Below are 8,184 nucleotides of genomic sequence, written 5' to 3' on the forward strand. Positions count from 1 at the left end.
AAGGTTACGCACCTCGAAAGGAGAAACGGAAACTTTATTGAATCAGTTTCTTGTCCGTCGTCGTTTCTTTCAAGATCCATTATCTCCAGAACGCGTCAAGGAATCAAGTTAAGTCTACTGTCTCACGAAAATGTGGGAAAATCAAACTTTTAGAGCATAAGTACCTTTTCTGAGTAAGTGACATGAAAACGTATATTTAGACACTTTTAACAAAATCATTTGGTGTTAAAGATTGTAAATTGCCGTCATAAACAACAAATAAAGGGAAAAATTTGTATACATTTGTAATTAAATCACAATAAACAGGGTCTACATATTATATTACGCAAGGAACGTTGGTCCAAATTTTGTATTGAGTTAACCGTAATAAGTGGTAAGATACCCACTCTTAAAAGGGTTTCATTGGCACAAGCTTAGACAGATTTTTAACTATTTTGTGATGTTTGATTACATCGTTTTTGAATGATGACGAAGAAAGGTTTGTATGGAACCCTCGGTGGGCAAGTCCGACTCGCTTTTGTCCGATTTTCATTTAACTCTTGCCGCAAAATTTTGGAACCTCGATAGCTCCACGATTAAGGACAAAACCCATCACCGAAAGGTCATGGATTTGAAACAGATTTGGCATGGATTAGAATGGGAACGTTGAATACTGTGAATCCCTACCCAAGCTGAATATTGGAGCGTATATAAGAAATAATAGATTTTTTTTATATTTTCAAAGAAACATGCTGTTACCTAATTTAATTCTAAATTGATTTCTTGAAAGAATTCGAAGATATCACCATCAACGTTTTAAATCAATATTTGTATCGGGACATTCTCTATTCTGGTACAATTTTGATCCAATAGTAGAAGATATGTATTTACAGATGGGTGAGGGTCGTTTCTAATATATCGTCTATCTTAGACAATTAGAAACGACCTTCACCCATCTGTTTAATGGATGTCAAAATTAGGATGTTAGGTATATAGTATGTTGCGAGTAGGTTGCCTCAAAAACTCCTGGCCAAACTGTCATTAATAATAGTTAATAATGGTTAATAGGCCACAAAATTAATTCATGGTAGCAACCCGAAGTTGGGAAGTTGGTGGTGTCACACCCGTGCCTTGGAGAGCACGTTAAGTCATCGATCTCGGTAATTATCATTAAAACCTAGTAGTGAACACAAAATCAAACATTATTTCTCCCGAAAACCCCAGAGTGATAGCGTGAAGCTCAAAATCCTATATTTCATAGAAAACCATGAGCCATGGCCGTTCTTTAATGACCTTATCAAGGTCATTAATGAATCAAGGTCAATGTTCATCCAAGTATATCTAACACTAACCGTCCGACCGCGGGGTTACTCGCGTAGTTCCCGTTCCCGTGAGGATACAGGGATAAATTATGGCCTATGACAATCAAAAATAATGTGGCTTTCTAGCAGTAAAAGAATTTTCAAAATCGCTTCAGTAGATAGAGAGATTACACACAACAAACTTGACCTCTATGAAATATTTTAACATTGAAAATGTGAAGGCTCGTCAACAAGAAATGTTCGAAAGTGTAATCCATACGTTAAATTATAAGTTCGAGTAGGTAATAAACCTACGCAAGTTTGTAGATTTCTAATTAGTACACCAATAGAACAGTTTAATTAAACAGGGCCTGTAGCCACGTGGCACGTCGATTCTCTTTCTACAAACGCTAACGCTTCGAAAGGAAATAGTCCATTTCAGGTCCGCTCTTGTACCCCGTATCAAATTAATTAAAAAATAAAATTAAAAAATACAAGGATTTTATTAAAATTTTAATAAGTGAATAAATCTAACTAAATAAAAAGAAATAAATTAAATTAAAACCCAAGTTTCTGTGTTATATCAAGATGGCGCCATAGAGGAAATTGACAGCAAACGTCAAATCGACTAATGCATTGAAAACGTCATCAATCCGCCATTATTACCCTTATTAGTGTTGCATTTCTTGGGAGAGAATGAATATTAATTCGAAAGAATTAGAGTAAATTCGTAGATTTGTATAATCAAAAATAGTTTAAGGAAGGGTACAATGATTGATCCTGGGCTCCATACAATTTTGGACCATCTCCTTTAATTAAAACATGTAGGTATAAGAATGACATTCACTGTCGACTGGCGACGCGATGAAGTTGTCGATCGTATCTGTCATTCCCCTACATTTTGTTAGTTTTCGAAGCGCTAGTGTTTGTAGAAAGAGAATCGACTGCCACATGGCTAAGGCCCCTGGTCTATATTGGCGTACCCATGTTATTTATTGAACTCAATTCACAAAATAGATGTAGATTTAGTGTATGACCATCATCATATTTTATCAGCCCAATACAGGTCTAGGCAGGTGGGACACCTTATAGAAAATGGGTTATGGAGTTTAAGCCTATCACATTTCTCTAATACAGGTCGTCGGGAACAAAGTGATAATGTTCAATTAATTAATTACCACTATCAAATTATAATTATAATGAACAGGACCGACTGCTTCTGCTGTCCAAGGTACTGTAGTTCCCAACTCGCACGCTCGCTCTGAGAACTTTAACTCTTAAATTCCGTATCTTAAATAGCCCAACGCATTATTCGACCGAACCCAGGACCTTGTGATTCGAAACCACATATTAGCGTATGTGGTTTCGAATCACGAGGTCCACTGGTAGGTAAAAGCAACCGAAGAAGCAGTTTAAAGTAGTAAATAATAGAGATAAAGTACCTACCTAATTAATAGACAGTATAATAATCTGAATTATGATACTGTCTACTAATTACTTTACATATTAAGTATTACGTCATAATGTGTAAACGAAAATACATGACGCATGATGCACTTTACAATTTGAGCTATTTTATAATGAAATCTACGCTGTACTCGTATATACTTATGAGTATATTAGTAACTATGAGTGTTATTTATTGCACAACACAGGTGAACTCTCTATTCTCTGAAGTACTCAAGCACTGGAAAACACCCATGTTTATCAGACAAATATTTTCGACATGTGGAAATCGAACGCTCAGCCGTGGATGCAGAAAGCAGCACGACTAATTCTCTAATGATGATTTGTACAACTCGCAAGTGCGAATTTCGAACTCACCGCTATATTTCTCATTCCCATATATCATGTTAGACAGAGAGAGATTGAATTCAAAAGTCGCACAAGCGTTAATAAAAAACATACAACCGACATAACATCATAATATTATTATGCCTACCTGATGGTCAATTTAAGACGATGCTAAGCCCTGTCGTATTAAATTAAGCCGTTTCTAAAAGAACCACATTTCAATATTCATGGCTTGAATTAATACATCATCGGATTAGCACTGTCTTCAAACAAAGAGGGCCCAATATACTACCCTGAGGTACTCTATAATCATTGTTTACGTACTCTGATTCATAAACTCTTGCGTTTTCTCCTAATTGCTTTTGTATAACAGTTTTTTGTTTTCTGCCACTGAGGTATGACATTTCCACGTAGCCCATAATATTCGAGTTTATTTAATAATTTCTCATGATAAACTAAATCGAAAGCCTTAGACATATCCAGAAAAAGAACAGTTGTTGATTTTCCTTTATCTACTGATTCTAATATTATCTTAACTAGTTCAAACATAGCGGTTGTAGTAGATCTATTTTTTCTGAATCCGTGTTGAGAGCTATTAAAAAGATTGTCCCATATTCGGCTTTCGAGATTTAAGTACACTTGTAAGTAGCTCCGCTACGCGTCAATCCATTCGCACATAGTTTAGCTCCATAAGAAAGAAAGAGATAGCATGTTCCCCACTTTCTTACAGGCGTCCGGTATAGCTGTCATTCGTTTTCGTGCGCGCGCGACTATCGCATGTAGTTGAAATTAAATAAATTTCTCGTGTTTTTTTTCTGGTTATTACTTCACTTATTTTATCAAACAAAGAATACGGATAAAAGTAGAAAGGCTGTGTAAGAAAATATGAAGAAAAATTAGGACGCCAGTGTTATGAATTCATTACAATTCATAATGCGAGGGTATGTAACAAAACCTTTGAAAATTTATTCTTCTTTATTAGTGTCGGCTGCATAATAATTTCATCTCTGATCTAATACGTGATATTAGACCGTAGAAAACAAGCTTCGAGTGTTATGAATTCATTACAGTTCATACAGCGAGGGTATGTAACAAAACCTTTGAAAATGGGTTTGATCCCCGGTGTCAATAACCAAGCCAATAAATCTACCGGCAGTACTAAAAAATATATGCGACGCGAGTAAGCTTATTGAGGGCTTGCATTTCTTGGAGACAGAGACTACGAGGTCTCTTCTCACGCCGATGCTAATATGATGATAGATAAGTCTATTATTGAACCCTTTAAGATCAGGAAGCGAGACAATCTTGTATTTGAGGACGATTTAAATGAATTTCTATATACGTCTCGGGGCATTCAAAAGATGGGAAACTCATTCACTCATCGGTATCGCCAAGCGATTTAAACCCCAGGCCCTCCCTGCCGCGTACATTCCGGCTACCGCGGCGGTTGTCAACCGCCACCGGTGTCTGACGACGTTCCAACCGCAGACTGCTTGCGGGCACAGAACACCAACGCCACCGCCATCGACGTCTCAACGTCAGAAGCAGGCGAGGTCGGCGGAGTCGAAGCAATAAATTCACAGGTACACTCTGGTTGATTAAAACATTTCACTAAGGCTTGCTAGATTACTGATCATAAATCTGTTCTGGATAACATTTCTGGATATAAAATTCCATTTATTAGGGTGCCTGTTCAGGACCCAACATTTACCGACTACCCGAAGATTTCTCCTTCTAAAGGTGACTTGTCTTTCATCGATTCTGGAATAGCGCGTTTGATTAATTAACAAGCTATTCATAGATGGAACCGAGTGAGTGAGGGGCTATCTTCAATCAAATCTATCTTCAAATATTTTTATGATCCCTAAAAGTAATGGTGAAAACGTCTTACTTTGAATCTAAAAAAGCTTAATAAGTTCGTGCAGGTGGTGCATAAGTCACTTAACAATTGAAGATGAATGGCAATAAAATTAATGACCAAAAATTGGTCTATGGAAATTGTTATATGGTGAACTTCGATCTCAAGGAAGCGTAGTTTTTGGTGCAAATCCATAGAAATCATAGAAAGTAATTAAGATTTTATTTTGAAGGTATTCTTTACGAACTCTTAGTACCTATACCTTTCGGTTTATGCACCCCATGCTTTTGCTAATCTTATGAAACCGGTTTTATCTTGCTTACTTTCTCAGAGATTTAAGTCGGTGTTCTATTTAGATGATAGTTGCTACATTAGCAACAACTACGAAGATGGTATTAAAAAAGCAAAAAATAATATAAAATTGCTATCTACTCGCCGATTTGTAATCAAGTATAAGAAAAGTAATTTTGTTCCAAGTAAGGCCCGTCAAATCATAGGATTTGTCATTAATTCTGCAAATATGACTTTGAAATTACCGTGTAAAAAACCATATTCACGCTCTACCGCAATGTTAAATACAATAGAGCTTCCAGTTCGTAGCTTTGCTCGATATTCAGGTACCCTCACTGCAGCCTGGAAGGATCTATTGACAGTAAACCCAATCAAACCTAGCAACTTTAATCTTGAAATTCTTAGTGACGCTTCTTATAAGCCTGGGGTTCTGCCTGCAAATAATAGGCGGTTCTTGGAATAAGTATGAACGTCAATTTGGAAATACTAGCAGTGTTTTTCGGGCTTAAGTCCTATGCTGACGGGTGTTTTAATAGTCATATACTATTACGTAATAAGACAATACGACAGCTGGGTGGAGTGTAATATCCACGTCTTAATTAAATAGCTCGTCAAAATTGAATATGGTGTGGAGAACAAAAATTTTCGTTTTTGCTTCTTATATCAAATCTTCTCACGATGCTGAAGCTGACTTTAAATCTAGAAATATCGATATTGAATGGGAATTGCATATATTAGTGGTAAAGTATGGCGAAACTGAGATAGATCTCTTTGCTTCACCGATAAATACAATTTTTCATTTTTACCTTTTAATGTGGATGTTTTTACAATAAGATTGGAAAATGTATTTCTTTTTTTATACATTTCCACCATTTTCACTTATATTAAAGGCCCTGCTAAAGTTATTAATAATCAGGAGTCTTGGAATATTTGGGTCCAAAAATTGGCTGTGTTTTTCGGTTTCTTTTAATCTCTTATGGTGGATGATGTACTAATACCACTTAACAAGTATTTACCTTCCTCTAATTTCAGGGAAACTTATCACCTACTCTACCTCTTCATCAAAGCATTTCCCTGGTGGCGAGTCTATTATCTGGCAAGCTTTCGCCAAACAACAAGTCAGCTCAGCAATGACTGCGATTCTTACTTCCTTGTCGAACAGTACCTACGAAATCTCAGTATACTTCTAGCTTTAAACAGTGGTGGACCTATGGTGATACTAAAAGTATAGATCCGTTTGACATTTGATCCTTTCCGTTTGATTGCTTAGGAAAGGGATGCTCATATGGTTCTTGAAATAGTCATCATTCAGCATTAATCTCTTATTTATTACCATAAATAAGGTGGGCCATGATGAACGAGTAAAGAGGTATCTTAAGGACGTCTTCAAAATTAAACCGACCATTCCTAAGTATGACGCTACATGGGACCCGACCAAAGACCTTAACTACCTTGCTAACTTGTACTCGTACTCTCAATACTCGTAACTTCCTTAGTTGGGAACAGATCGCTAAAAAGTTAGTAATTCTATTAGCATTGTCCACTAGACAAAGGTGTCAAACATAAGCTTTAAATAGGATTCAAAATATTAAGATCAATAATATAGGATTGTCATAACCATTAGCGATATTATTAACCTCAGCTATTGGGCGACCACAACTCGGCCTTCTTAATTTTACACAACGTTCAAAATTTTGTCCAGCAAATACTCTCGTATCTTACATATCCATGACTTCGTATACCAGATGTAGTCAAGATAGACCTTACTGTCAACCAAAAAGCCTGTTCATCCTGCTTCGTCCCAAACTATCAAACGATGGAAAAAGCGAATGCTTACAGTTAGTGGCATTGATACGACATTGTTTAGTGCGCATACCACTCGTCATGCCCTTACTTCTACTGCACTACGAGTAGCAGGCTTATTTATTATCTTGGACGTATGCTAGTGGACATTATACGAAATTGAGATTCTATGTAAAAATGTCATCCGGTACTTACAGGTGGGTATCACACAGTAGGTAAATGACATTTTGTCAATTGATTTGATGTTTATTTTAATAGGTTGATAATGTAAACCAAAACAGTGAATAGGCCAGCTGGCGTCAGACTAAACACTTAAAAAATAATAATAATAATAATAATAGTAATGACCCTTTGATTATTAATGATTCTAGTTTTGTTAATGCGTTACGAGTATTTAATGTTTCGCCTTATTAACCTTAAAAAAAAAAAAAAAAAATATATGATTTAATCTTTCTAATTTAATGAATATTTTTTAGAAATAGTAGGTATATTTATTACATATTACATATATACCAAAAATTTTATTTATAATCAGGTTTGATTATGGTTTTATGTTTTATCTCCAACATTTCCTTCTTCTCTGAACATCTTACAAGTGTACTTAAATCTCGAAAGCCGAATATGGGACAATAAAATGATCAAACGAACTTACCAAGTGAAGTTCGATCTTGATTGTCCCATATTCGGCGAAGAGATTTAAGGTCCCTCCCATCCCCGTCTTTATTAATATCTTATAGATATTATGTACCCGAAATATCAATGTTGGAGACCAGGTAATTCTCTAAACTAAATGACAGCTATACCGGACGCCTGTAAGAAAGTGGGGAACATGCTATCTCTTTCTTTCTTATGGAGCTAAACTATGTGCGAATGGATTGACGCGTAGCGGAGCTACTTACAAGTGTACTTAAATCTCTTCGCCGAATATGGGACAATCAAGATCGAACTTCACTTGGTAAGTTCGTTTGATCATTTTATTAAATCGCTCTGCAAAGTTATTTATTCTATTGTGGAAAATCTTTTCAAAGATCTTAGACAAGACCGGAATTAAAGCATTTGGTCGATAATTACTTGCTTCATCTTTCCTACCTCTATAGGGGATTAAAGTAATATTATATACATGGGATGGGACTACATGTGAGTATAATAATAGAAACA

This window comes from Bicyclus anynana, chromosome 12, assembly GCF_947172395.1.
Source record: "Bicyclus anynana chromosome 12, ilBicAnyn1.1, whole genome shotgun sequence".
Lineage (NCBI taxonomy): Eukaryota > Metazoa > Arthropoda > Insecta > Lepidoptera > Nymphalidae > Bicyclus > Bicyclus anynana.